We start from the raw sequence: 12,238 nt of genomic DNA, 5'->3' as shown, positions 1-12,238 counted from the left end.
AATATGCCCCTAAAACTCTTTCTTTACAATTTCGCCCTTACTTAGTGAAAAATTCACAAATAGACATAGTCTAATTTGAGAATTATAATTGGTTAATCAAAACCAATTATATGAGTCTTACAAGCAATATTATCTCAACTAGTGGGGGGACTATGGGTCTATATAACCGAGCTTCCAATAAGCAGATCAAGAATTTATAACCTAAATTCACTGACTTTTAATTCTTCGTTGAATCCACGCATAGAACTTAGAATTGCACTCTCAGTATATAGAATGCTCTATATGTTCCACCATATAGACACATCATTAGTTATCCATTGTTATAATCCTAATTTGATCAATGATCCTCTATATGAATGATCTACACTGTAAAGGGATTAGATTACCGTTATACCCTACAATGTATTTAATCTTTAAAACACTTAACCCCGTATAAATGATATTTCAGATGATGTGAAATGAGTACTCCACCATTTATTTTTGTTTGGTCAAGCTCGAAGGAGATCATCCTTTACTTACTATTCGCCAGATAGAAGCTATAGATTCCATGTTTATGTTAGCGCTCCCACTCAATTGCACTACCGTGTTCCCAAAATGTACGTATCACCCTGACCTAAAAGTGTTGGGTTTTATGCCCTAAATAAAACTCATTTCATATAATCAGATTTACTTATTAATAAAGATCAGAAATAACATTTTATGTTGCATGGTTCACATGATTTATTTCATGATTATATGTGTATATAATGTATGAATTCCTTTTAAGTCCAGAACATATGAGTTGGTTAATGATTATAGTGTTGTCAGCACAGTGGAATATAATCTTTATTATATGTTCAAAAGTTGATTCCCTGATTTGTCAGAACACTGGATTTAGACTGACATGGTATAATCAGCGATAGGTATTCTTACACCTTGGAAAAGTGTTATGTCCTTTCCAGGGCATTGGCAAAGTTTACCAGTATCGGATGCATGGAGTATGCATTGGAATGGACCGATATTGAACTTTGATTAGATATGTTGAAATTTACCGTAATATCTATTCAATTCAATATCACCTGTTGATCCTAGATCACATGATCGAAATCCTGATATGGTTAGGCTCAATCTCAAGAGTGTTATTCGTGTTCTTTGATTTGTTAGTTAAGCCTAGTTTTGTATCAGGGTGATACGTACATTTTGGGAACACGGTAATGCAATTGAGTGGGGGAGCGCTAACATAAATATGGAATCTATAGCTTCTATTTGGCAAATAGAAGTAAAGGATGATTTCCTTCGAGCTTAACCAAACGAAGATAAATGGTGGAGATCTCATTTCACTTAGGTGAAATATCATTTATACAGGGTTAAGTGTTTTAAGGATAAAATACATTGTAGGGTGTTACGGTAATTTAATCCCTTTACAGTGTAAATCATTTATATAGAGGATCATTGATCACATTAGGGTTATAACAATGGATAACTAATGACGTGTCTATATCGTGGAACATATAGAGCGTTTTTATATGACTGAGAGTGCAATTCCAAGTTCTAAGTGTGGATTCAATGAGGAATTAATAAGTTACACTACTACAATATGGGCCTTTAGCTTCCCTTTTTTTAACCCATTTTATAAAAAGGGAAGCTAAAGGGTGTGAGAACACCCACCAGATTCGAAATTGACATTTAGAGGCGGTTTTTTGGTAAAAACCGTAGGTATATATATTAGTAAACCCTATCCCGTCGGTTGGAAATTGGGATTTTTTAATGGTTGTGGGAGACCCTATGCCGTCGGTTCCTAGCAAAGAACCGACGGCATAGGTGCACACTTTATTGACACGTGTGCACCTATGCCGCGTCGGTTCTTTGCGGGAGCCGACGGCTGACAGGTCTTGCAGAGTATAACCTCTGCATCGTCTTCTTCTTCCTCACTTCTTCTTTTCTCCGGCATATACTGACCACTTCTGAGAAAACCCACGAAAACCCTCGCCAACCACCTGCAAAAACCCACATATCTCACTCATTTCTTCACCATTTCACCTCATTTTTGTCTTAAAAGTTTCTATTTTCAATATCTAATCCCATACACTAAAAAAGTTTTGTTTTTTTCACCCATTTACACCGTAATACTAGAACCTATTTTAAAAAAAGTGGTGGTTTAACTCCGAGCACCGCTTTTAGCGGAGAAATCGTTCAATCTCAACGTTCATTAAGGTATAAATATGATTTACGATTCATTTTATTAATGTACATTGGTATTATTTCATTTTTGTAAATTTTTTTTAGGATTTTTTTCATTTTATTAATATTATATTGTGTGTGCTATAGGTGGCGGATTTTTGGTCGCAATTTGTCGCCGGATTGCGTTTATAAGGTAAATATTTATTTACTTGATATATAATATATATGTGTATATTTTGTATTTTATTATTGAATATGTGTTTATATATATGTTGTGTGTATATATATTGTGTATATACTATTTGTGTATTTTGTGTATTTGTATTGTATATATATTTGTTGTGAATGAGAATGAGAGGTAGTAGGAATTTAATTAGTTTAGAGTTAAAGTTTTTAAAATAATGGTAGTGTGATATTTAGTTGATTATACATGTATATATATGTATATGTTATTTTTAAAAAAAATTATGGAAATTAGTAACTAGTAACTTGCTACTTTGTTTAATAACTAGTAAGTAATTTAATAATTAAAATTTTAATTTGGTTGTATATTGCATTATGTTATAGGTTGTGTGCTAATATTTGAGAGTCGATCGACATATTTCGGTGTTGATCGGATTTGCAATAGGTATATCCATCCGCTAACCTTTTGTTAGTATAATTAATTATCAATGTATGCTTAGTTGAGTTTGAATATCTTAAATATTCATCCGTAGTGAAGTAGGTTGCGAATACATGTATCGGTACGGATTGGTGGATAAATTTTGTATTGTTTATGTTAGTTTCTTTGTTACGTATTGTTATATTTGTTCTGTTTGTTACTTTAGGCACTTTTAAAAATTTTGGGAACGTCCAATTATTGTAGTTATCCGCCAAAATTTCGGTAGAATTTGGATCAAATTTCGGTAGAATTTAGTGTTATTAGTAGCATGATATTCAATTTTGTTTGTTAATGGTGTAGATATGGCCAACTCGAGTTCGGGATCTGATTCGAGACCCGGAGGCGAGTGTCCAACCACAATACCTACACGAGGGCCGACGCAAATGAATGAAATATCCAAACTAATGGATCGGAGGCAAAAGAGTGGCCTCGAAGTTAATGATAAAGGTCAATCTTGTGGAAAAAGCTACGCGAAGCTCGTATCCACTCGGGAGTCGGATGTCGGCAGACAATAGGGTTGGCTTATAAAAATTGAAAGAAGTCAACCAGACTCTGAAAAATCAAGTTTGGAAAGACATTCAGGTAAGCTATTATTTGTTAGAATTTTGATTTGTTTTTCTATTACTCCAAATGTTGACTCTAACCGTGTTTGTTTTCCTTCAAAATAGACGGGGTTCATTGTGCCGGACACCTTCAAACATGATTGTCTCATCCTAGGCCGGGAAGTTAATGAAAGACTTCAAGAATAGGAGGACAAAAGACATCATAATGCCCGCATTGAAAGAGAATGATCTGGGACGACTGGCACAAGTCCCTGAAAAGCAGCCGGAGATCGACGCTGCTGATTGGTGCAAATTTGGTGAAAGTAGACTAACTCTGAATTTACAGTACGCTAATTATATTAACACTAAGATAAACTCTTAAATACAAGTACATGTATCTAATGTATTTTTTTGGCATTGTAGGAATTGAGTAAGGTGCAACGTGAACGTTCCTCAAAAATTCAATCCAGACATCGAAGTGGTCGGAGTGGGATGGTGAACGTTCGGGAAGCTGTGGTAAGTAATACTAAAAATTTAATGTGCTATAATGTGCTATACAATTTAATTGGTACTCATTTCATTGTTATAACGTTATGTAGAAAAAGGACCTCGAAGTCGTTGCATCCTCCCCGCCACCGTGTTTAGATTAAATCTCGCACCAAGAGTAGAAAACTTGTCACTGATTACGACAAGGAAATTGCCGAGAAGATAGTAAGTATATATTAATTCATATACTAATTGCTTGAATATATAATTCAATTAGAGTTAGTGTATATAATTCATATACTAATTGCTTGAATATATGCGTGCATTAGGCTCAATTAGAGGAGAAGCTTAGTCGGGGACAAATTCGGGTCCGGGGCCAAAACGATATCCTCACGCGGCGCTCGGGACACCGAGCATCCTAGACGTGTCGGGGCTGCTTGGGTATGCTATTACTTCAAATGTTATTTATTTAGTTACACAAATGAAATCGTTGCTAATTTGCATTTTATGATTTGTAGGTTCCCGACCGGGGTGGCATCTCAACGTTCGGCGAGGAAGAAAAGGGAAGTGTCGATGTCAGGCTCGGCAAGCGAAGGAGATTGAACAATTAAAAGCCGAAGTCCAATCCCTTAAGCGACAGAGAACGCCGCCGAACAAGAGGAAGAAGGAGAGGTGGGAGTGAGGCGTATGTTCCACAACCATACGCTCCTCGGGATGAGGTACAACCACAAATTTATGCCGAGGAGTTCATTTCCCTCGACGACCAAGGTATCCTATACAATTTTGATGACCAAGCGGCCTTACTCGCAAGTACATCTCGCTTTACGACAACATCGACAATATTGTGGCCCGAGGGTATTTGTACGAGCATGTGGGTGTGATCGAAAGTTCAACGCCGGGATTACGATTATTCACATGCTCGGATCATGGTTACGGAAATCCTGCAAGAGGACGCTGAAATCCCAGTCCCACTTGAAGAGTTCAGATATGTTAGGGACGTGTACCAGATGTTCCTTCCTTGGCCTAAACACTTAATTTTAACAACCGAGGTAACTTAACCGAAATTAATTATTAATGATTAGTGGAGTTTGAATATCTTAAATATTCATCCGTAGTGAAGTAGGTTACGCGAATATATGTCGGTGGGATGGATGAACAAACTACTGTTGTATATGTGTTATTTGTCGTTATACAGCCATGTTCTAAATTTTTGGGATCATTCAATTACAATCGTTATGCTGCCGAAATTTCGGTAGAAATTAGATAAAATTTGAATATCTTAAATATTCATCCGTAGTGAAGTAGGTTCTGCGAATTTGATATATACATATTATGTTCTGTTTTGTTTAGGGTCCACTCGCTCAACCGCCCTCAAGACGTGATGCGTCAAAGGGGAAAGCTCCGATGCTTTCTCCAGAAAGCCGTGGTGCACGGGAAGATGAGTTGTTCACGGAAGAGAAGATGGCGTTGATCCCTAATTCCGCCGAAATGGATGATTCATGAATTCCTAAGGCTCGAAAGATAAACGTGATATAATCACAATTTCGTCGAGGATTCATTGCACCGCGTACCCGCATCATTTTATGCGGAGAGGATTTGCGACAGTTGCTACGTGTAACTACATCGCAACCGAGGGAATGCCGTTTGGAATGATGTATACTCTTCTTTAATCTAATTAACCTTATATCAAATTATAGTTAAATTATTATAAGGCACTAACACTTTTTTTTAGCGGTGCACATATGGGAGAGCATCAACGGTACGAGAAAAATTTTCAAGTTTTACGACCCGAGCTTCTCACGGTGCATGGGATCGCCGATGAAGAACGTAGCCGATCTTTTGACGATGCGGCAAGACGATTGGCTAATTGGTTATCATTAATGAACAGCAACCACCAAATGTTCTTTATTCCTTGGAATATCGGGTAAACTTTATTAAATTCTTTAGTGCTAATTGTTCATTTCTATATTATGTCTTCAAATTATTTTTATACTATCTTACTTATATTCCAATATAATTTTCTAGGATGCATTGGACGCTAGTGGTGGTTGCGCCAAAGAAAATTATCCATTTAAACCCTCTAAAAGGCCGCCCAATTCCCGAAGAAATAGAACAAATGATCGGAAGGTAATTATTTAATGACTTCTTATGTAACGAATTTAAATTAACTAACGAATTGAAATGCTAATATAATTTTTCCAAACAGGGCATTCATGTATATAGGGGGACGCACACGTAGTATCTTGGCCCGTGGCAAGGAATTGCACAAGCAACCGTCCAAGACAACCTAAAAGCCAAGAATGCGGTTTTTATGTTTTGAAATATATGACTGACATCGTCGCACGTGCCAACCCCAACCGTTACATAGAAGATCAAAAAGCTGTAAGTTTTAATTATTGATCATAGTATATAAATTTTATAATAACAAATATATAATATACATATACATAAACTAATATAAATTTTTAATTTTTTTAATGATTTGGGGGTAAGAAGCAATACGATCCAAAAACGAAATTTTACCACTACGGCGAAGTGGATCGAACAATCGATGGCGGTGATTCACGGTGACGATTGAGGTTCAAAGGTCGAAGAATTTTTCTTCATTATGTAATTTTTATAGATTAACTTGTAATTAGATTTATTAACTTATTAATATTTTTAACTAATTTTACATGTTTGTGTAATATTTAATTATTTTTATGAAATCAAATTATGTTTTTACCCAAATTTAATTACTATTATAATTAAATTAAATAAATATGTAATTTAAAATTTAAATAAATATGTAATTTAAATTAAATAAATATGTATATAAATTAATAAATATAAAATTAAAATAATATAATTAAATTAAAAAAAAAATCGAAAAGGCGAAATTCGCGAGACCACTTACCGTCGGTTGCTACGCCCCCTATGGCGTCGGTTTTTGATAGGAACCGACGCCATAGGGACCCCTATGGCGTCGGTTCTAGCCAAGAACCGACGCCATGGGGTATATATGGCGTCGGTTCAAATAAACCCTTTAGCGTCGCCCTGATAGGCGTCGGTAGCGAATTTCGCGAAAACCGACGCCTAAAGGGCTTAAAAACCGCCTCTAAAGGGTGTTTTTGTAGTAGTGTTAGGGAATTTACTTGGTAAATTCGGTTCGACTTATTGGAAGCTCGGTTATATAGACCCATGGTCCCCATACTAGTTGAGGCCATACTGCTTGTAAGACTCAGTTAATTGATTTTTAATTAATCAATTATAATTCTAAAAGTTAGACTATGTCTATTTTATGAATTCTCACAGTTTAAGGATGAAATCGTAAAGAAAAGGGTTTCTAGGTTTAATTATTAATTAAGAGACTTTGTATGTCTAATTAATAATTATTTTAAATGACAATATTATTTAATAATCTATTTTAGTTATTAAATAATTAGTTTTGGCATTTAAATGATTAGAATTGGAAAAATGGCATTTTTGGAGAAATTGAAATAAAATTGAGGAAACTTCAAAATCCAAGTGAGGCCCATATTCCCTCTATGGCCGAGCACTCCCTTTGTGTTTCCCAATTATTATTTTTATTTTTTAATTGTCATGTAATTGCTAATCAAAGCCTAGCTATAATAGGAAAGTGGTGAATCACACTAAATAAGGCAGTTAATCAATTACACAGTAAAAGAGGAAACTGTTTATTTGGAAAGTTGTGCTCTCCCTTTTCCCTATATAAAGCAACCTTGTTCTCTTCTCTTCTATGCATGATAAGCCACGAAATTGAGAGAGAAAAAGAGAGAAAATTTCGAAAACCTTGTGAGATGAGTAGTGCCCACACACATCAAGTGGTATCTCAATCATAGTATGGAAGACTATGGAATTTCTGCATCAAAGAAGGAGAAAAGAAGATCCAGGTTCAGATCTTGGTGATGCTCTGCTACAGAAAGGAATCAAGGGCTAGAGATCGTTTGGAAGGAGTCATATTATTCCGCTGCACCCACTGTAAGGTTTTCTAACTTTATATGTGTTTATTTTCATTGTTTTAGAATTCATATTAGGTTGTTAATCCAATTTTTCCATGGGATTGTTTCCCAAAATTCATTTTTCCAATTTTAAATATTTCTAAATTGAAATGTTTCCAATTTTAAATATTTTCAATTTGGAATTTTTCCAATTTTAAATATTTCTATTTTGGATTGTTTCAAATTTTTAAATATTTCCTATTATGGTCAGATTTAAAAATTTGTTAAGTTCTTTAATATTTATTTATTATTTAATTATAAGATTAGATATTTTGATATTTAAGATATTTTAAATTAAAAGATAACTTTGTCTTTTTATTTAAAATATTATATTAAAATTATCTTATATGGCAAATTAAATAATTAATAAATTTGAAATTAACATAGATATTTTTATAGATATACTTACCATAATGTTTTCAAATTCAAAAATTTGTTATTTTGTTAAATATTTAATTATTTATAAATTATAAGTTTAAAAATGATATTTTTTCTATATATATCATTTTTTTTTTCTTATTGGAAATTTATATATCATATCTTAAATATTTAAATAACATAGATATTTTTGTAGAGATTTGAATATTGCTTAATTTGAGATATTTTGACATATAATTATGGTAATTATTATTTAACCAAATCTATTTTAAAATTGGTTTATTTTATTAAATTATAAGATCTGAAAGTGATATTGGAGATTCTTTCCTTTTAAATCATTGATCTTATTAGATATTTAATTTATTTGATTCAAATAAACCTAGATATTTTAAAATTAGTTTCCTTTATTTGGTTAGTTTAAGAATAATAATTTAATTATATTAATATCTTGATTCACATCTGTTACATGGACAATGTTTGTTTATTTAATATTGGTTATTCAAAACTTTTTAACAAACCTATTATTTATTTGATCTAAATTGCTATGATTAACTTGTTGAAACATCCTTGATCTGATTTTAATCATAGTCCAATTGACGATAGATCTTATAAATAATTTGTAACAGGTAAATTTTGTACTTCTTTCATCTGTGTAAAACTAGTAACATGATAGGGTCCATCCAAATCATTTGACCTGTGTGAGCCTATATGTTTGCTTTTGGGCTTAGATACATATAGGGAGCCCATTTACGTTTTTACTAAGTAAATGGACTAGGTTGCTAAAATAAATTTTGACATAAGGAAATTTATTTAGGCCCAATTAGATTTGGGCTTATTCAATGAATAACAATTGTTTATTTTAAGGTTAAATTCCTCTCTTTTGGGCCTTGTGTGAGAGTTGGGGGCCATAGAAGTGGGTACGACATACTGAACCTAGCTCCCCCTCACATGAACTACCCCAATTGTGAAGGCCCATTTGCCTTATTTAAATAATTGTATTAGGTTAATTATATTAGTCTAATCTAATTAAAATTGAATTAGCAACATAATTAACTTTTAAAATATATGAAATTTATTTTTCATTGTAATATTTTAAAGTTAATTTTAGAAAAACACTTAGTCAATGATATATTCTAGATAGTTATTTCTAGTACTAGTTATTATTTCTAATATTAAATAGGAAAATATCATAGATTGTGAAATTAATTGTTTCCTAATTAATTTTGGTACAATCTAAGTTTAGAATATTTTCCTAGTATTAAACTAGAATTAATAATTAAGTTTCCTCTTTACTTAATTATTTATTTCTTGAATTTAATACATTTAATTAAATTGAAAATTTCCATATCTAAGTTGATTTTCATCATGATACTTAAATATTGTTATTTTCATGTTATTTAATTAAAGTTGAAAATTATTTTAAGTTTGGAATTTTATTTCAGAATAACTTAAGTTTGAATAATTTTCAAAATATATATTTTATTTTATTTTATTAATCATTTCCCAAAATTTCGAAATTACATTTCTTTAATGTAGAAATTTCGAATTTTATTTGAAAAATAGATTAAAGTTGAAAATTATTTATTTAATTTTGGACCAACTTAAATCAGTGACTTTTTCATTTAATGGTTAATTAAAATAAATGAACTAAAATATATTATAATTAGAAATTGGATTAATTAGTCTATGAAAGTCTAGATAGATATTATCTGTTTTGCTTGAAGTATTTTTCTAGTGTATTTAATTAAATAGAAAATTAATATTTAAGTTGATTTTTTAATCATGATACTTAAATATTTGAAATTTTTCTTAGATATTTAATTAAATAGGGAAATTATATTTTTTGTTGAAAATTAATTTTTATTAATTTTGGGCCAACATAAAATTAGAGTAATTTTCCAGGATTTATTTTATTTTATTTTAAAGCATTTTCGAAAATGCAATATATATTTATAGAAAATTAAATTTGAGTTGTAAATTAATTTAAATTAATTTTGAAACAACTTAAATTGAATAATTTTCTAAATATTTATGGAAATTATTACAAAGATGGAAATAATTCACGTTATTTATCCATCTAAGTATAATTTATAAATATTAAATTAAAATTTATATTTGGAATTTTTCATTCTAAATTGGAAATTTTAATTAAATAAATATATATTTAAAATAAATGGATTAAAATAAATATTAGAAGAAAATACAACCCTTTAGAAAATAATGAGCTTTATTATTATAAGGATATTCGATCTCCATTGTTGGTTTTACATAGCTATTGTTTTAGTGAGTAATCCTCCCTAATGGAGGAACGTTCATTAGCAAGTTAGCACCGTTTAATCTCGAAAGATAAGTAATCTTGTAAGTTTTTTATATAGTTTATGACCACCCTAATGGTGGCGACTGTATAAGACTTGCAAGAATATGAAACAATGGTGGAAGCTCATAAGATAGAATAGCCTTGACTCTCGCCTAAACGGGACAACGCGGATTCACATCTTGATCGAATAAAAGGTTGCTAGAATGTTTGACATTTTAGATGAGCTGACAACTCTATTCAATGAATGATAGCTTTGACTCTCGCCTAAACGGGACACTGATATCAGTTTGTTGAAAACCTTGGAAATTATTTAGGATTGTATGTTTTAGTATTTTCACTTGTCATTCCTACTTGCTATATGCTTGATAATTTCTGAATTGTGTATGAATTTGTATTGAATCATGTTATTTTCTGTTATTAAATTGTAGTTTAATTTCGAATCTTCATTGTTGGTCTAACTTGATTTGTTTTTCTAATGAGATGAATCCCTAATGGATTTTCACCATTAGACTAACATAGTAGTGTTAGATCTCGAAAGATAAATATTGTATACGCAAGGTCTAGCTGTTCATCAATTGATGACACTTTAGACTAGTATTTTACAATATGAAACAAGAAGATTGTATAAATAAGATTACTTTGACTCTCGCTAATCGGAGCATCGTTGGATTCTTATTTAAAACGAAATTATCCTAATTCCTCTTAGCTTATTCATTTCGAATTAGCTTAATGACATATCATTGGATGAATGGTCTATAAATCATATAAAGTCTTAATTTCTCTTAAGAAATTAGATGACGCATATGATTATATTCCCAGAATTCTATCCCTAAATGATATAAATCCTCAATCTTAGATATCTCCTACTTGTATAGGCAAATCATAGAGTTAGATTAGTAGTGGTGGTCCAAGAAAGAATTACTAATTATACAGTTACACTTTCACAAGTGTTTCATAACCATTTTCTTTCAATGGATTCAAACTGTATGAGTTTAGTATTCTGTGACCAGAATCCACTTGCACTATTCTAAGAACTCTTTGATGTTGATGTAACTTAAGTCATCAAAAGATACAACCACATATTTTATAAATCTAAGGCATTTGTATCTTGTTCACAGTGGTTTTGACAAGATCATTCTCTGCAAAGAGTTAATATGCCTATATCCACTGAAAGTAATTTCATCTCATTCGCAGATGGATGTACATTCAGGGGTGGATATGAGTTTTCGTTGTATTCTTAAAACGATCACTCTAGATTTTACCTTATGCAAAAGAAATTTGAAATGTTTGAAAAATTTCATGAATTTCTAGCAATGGTGAAGGTAAGTGGTTAAAGATCTTGCGGGCGATAGGGGTGGAGAAAAAGTTAGTAGATATGCAGTTCAAAGATCATTAATTTGATTTTGAATAATATCCAAACTTACCTCCCCAGAAATTCGAGTTGCATATTGATGATTAGTTACTAGTCGTTGCCTAAATCCTTATATGGTAAAATAAAATTTCAGAATGATGTAATGGTTGTATACTTAATGTAAATCATTACTAGATTCATGGATCACCCAATCGAAATCTTAAGAAAAGCTAGAATTGCTAACCCTGGTTTGCATGTTTGTTAGCTATTCTAAGTGATTAGGGGTGGAGCATCCCATAGTCATTAGATAAGAAAGTGTTTGTTTAAACAAATACTACTTTT

General features: G+C 31.6%; 1 long non-coding RNA gene across 1 annotated transcript; it reads left to right on the top strand.

Moving 5' to 3' along the window:
* Positions 1 to 5,684: 5,684 nt before the first annotated feature.
* Positions 5,685 to 6,076, top strand: LOC133029982 (uncharacterized). Its single transcript, XR_009683904.1, has 3 exons — positions 5,685 to 5,773; positions 5,875 to 5,976; positions 6,056 to 6,076. It is a non-coding gene; the product is annotated as an uncharacterized LOC133029982 (long non-coding RNA).
* Positions 6,077 to 12,238: the final 6,162 nt, after the last annotated feature.

This window comes from Cannabis sativa, chromosome 8 (assembly GCF_029168945.1).
Source record: "Cannabis sativa cultivar Pink pepper isolate KNU-18-1 chromosome 8, ASM2916894v1, whole genome shotgun sequence".
NCBI classification, from domain to species: domain Eukaryota; kingdom Viridiplantae; phylum Streptophyta; class Magnoliopsida; order Rosales; family Cannabaceae; genus Cannabis; species Cannabis sativa.
This window is presented reverse-complemented; position numbering and strand designations above follow the sequence as displayed.